The sequence below is a fragment of the Otolemur garnettii genome, unplaced genomic scaffold (genome assembly GCF_000181295.1).
Source record: "Otolemur garnettii isolate 467f Iridium unplaced genomic scaffold, OtoGar3 scaffold00059, whole genome shotgun sequence".
In the NCBI taxonomy this organism is placed as follows: Eukaryota; Metazoa; Chordata; class Mammalia; order Primates; family Galagidae; genus Otolemur; species Otolemur garnettii.
The window spans coordinates 4,968,814-4,971,402 of NW_003852454.1; positions in this window are offsets into that span (position 1 = coordinate 4,968,814).

The following is a 2,589-nucleotide window of genomic DNA, read 5'->3' on the forward strand; positions in this document are numbered from 1 at the left end:
TGAGCCACAGCCGCCACCCAACACAGGCCCTTTCTTCACACCCAACTTAAGAATCACACCTGTGGCCTGCCACACCCTGGAGGGAAGGCTAGGAGGAAAGCCAGGCAGAGTGGGAACCTGTGCTAGAATTCAGTAAACAAAGTCAGTGTTGTAATCCAGGGAGGTCAGGTCCAGGAAGGTCGCAATGCAGGGTTGGGGCTCCAGACAGAGGAGGGGAAGAGCACTGCGCCATGGAGGGAAGCCTGGAGTGGCTGGAATGGGAAACTGCAGGGAGGGGACTGGAAGGAGAAGAGACCTGTCCTTCTGTGAAGGTGAAGGTAGGGCGGGGGTGGAGGGTGGGGGAGGCCACCTGCTGTCTCCAAGGCCACAGACAAGGTGAGAACTCAGAGGTCAGAAGTACAAGGGGTGAGTGTCAGGAGAATTAGTCATCCAGGCACCACCAGGCTTTACAACTGCCCTTCCTAGACTCCCCGCTATTACCTTGGAGCACATCTGCCTGCCTCACCCCTAAGATCAGGAGCCCTTGGCCCCCTCCCACTCTCCACCTTCTCAAAGTAGAAACCTCCAGAGTCCGGATCCCCTTCTCTGGACAAAAGCTTTGCATAGGTGGAGTTGCTTCTGGGATCTAAGTTTCCATGGCCAAGATCATAAGTTACTGACTGGGACTTCTGTGTGCTGGGCACCACAGTCTGCTGGGCACTTTCTACGCATTGCCTCATGGGATCCCCCCAACACCAGGAGGGAGTTATTTCCCCAGTTGACAGACAGTGGAGGCATACCTGAGGTGCATTTGAAGCCTGGTCTGGCAAACTTTATCCATTAGCTCCTAATTTAGGGACTGGGCTCAGAGCCTTGAAAGAGGGACAAAGTCCCAGTTCTGGTAGAGCTTAAAGTATTTTAAAGAGGGAAAGAGAAAATCCAGGAAACAGGCAAATAGGAGAGTTCAGCTAGTGATCAAGAACATACAAAGGTAATAAAGTAGCGGGGGGCTGAGGGGAGTGCTACACTGGCTGGAGGGGTCAAGAGAGGCCCATGAAGAGGCCCGGCAGGCCCAGGGAAGGCCTGCCAGAGAGAACAGTACATGCAGGGGCCTGAGACCAGCCAGGGCTTCCTTTCCAGGGCCTCAGTGGGCAGGGTAGCTGGTGCCCAGGGAAGAGGAGCTGAACTACAAGAGATGAGGTGAAGGGAAGGGTAGGCAGGCCCAGAGTGCTTTAGCCTCAGACACCTTGAGAAAGAGCAGTACTAGAAGGGACATGGAAGGCGGGTGTAAAAGCTGTTCTCTGGGCATCCAGGCTAACAATGAGGGCCTGTGGACTGGGGTGGCAGAGCAGAGAGGAGGGGAGGGAGTGGGTGAGAGGTGTGAGGGAAAAGAGATGGGAGAGGTGGAAACCTGACCAGTGAGGCCAGGGAAGGAGAAGTGATGAGGAGGCAGGGTTTTGTTGTCGTTGTTTGAGGCAGAGTTTCACACTGGTGCCTGGGCTACAGTGCATCACAGATCACAGCAACCTCAAACTCTTGGGCTCAAGAGCTCCTCTTGCCTCAGCCTCCCAAGTAGCTGGGATTACAAGTGCCTGACAGAAAACTCAGCTACTTGTTCTATTTTTAGTCTTGCTCAGGCTGGTCTCAAACTCCTGAGTTCTGCAATCCAGTTGGCTCAGGCTCTCAGAGCGCTAGCATCACAGGTGTGAGCCACTGCGTTCAGCCAGGTTTGAGATCTTTTTTTTTTTTTTGCAATTTTTGGCCAGGGCCAGGTTTGAACCCGCCACCTTCAGTATATGGGGCTGGCACCCTACTCCTTTGAGCGACAGGCGCTCCCCGGTTCTTTTTTAAGACAGAATCTCTCTCCGTTGCCTAGGCTACAGTGTTATGGCATCAGACTAGCCCATAGCAACCTCAAACTCCTGGGTTCAAGCAATCCTCCTGCCTCGTATCCCAAGTAGTGCCAGCTAATTTTTCTAGTTTTAATAGAAACAGGATCTCACTCTTTCTCAGGCTGGTCTTGAATTCCTGAGTTGAATAGATCTTCCCACTTCAGCCTCCCAAGAATGCTGGGATTATAGGTATGAGCTACCGAGCCTACCCAGAGAGGCAGGTTTTGATCCTAAAACCCAAGCACTTTATCACTGACAGTGATTTTGTCTTTTTCTTATTTGCCTTTCATTGGCCAGGACAGAGATGAATACACAGCAAGTATTCAAGAATTATTTATTCTGAATCATTTATTCAGTGGATATTTATTGAGAACCTGCTATGTGCCTGGCCCTGGCACAGGCACCAGGGACATAGTTCATATACCAGTGAACATGGCAATGTCCTAGGCCTCTTGGGGATTACACTACGGGGGGTGGGGGGGAGATAAATATGTGTATGGCCAAAAGGGATAAGAGAATGGGGGCAATGTCTGAGATGTGGGAGGTCATGGTAGGCTTTTTTGATAAGGTGACATCTGAGCCCAGACTTCAAAGGAGTAAGGCGATGAGTCATAAAAGGAATATCTTTTTTTTGCAGTTTTTTTTGGCTGGGGCTGGGTTTGAACCCACTACCTCCAGTATATGTGGCTGGCACCCTACTCCTGTGAGCCACAGGCAC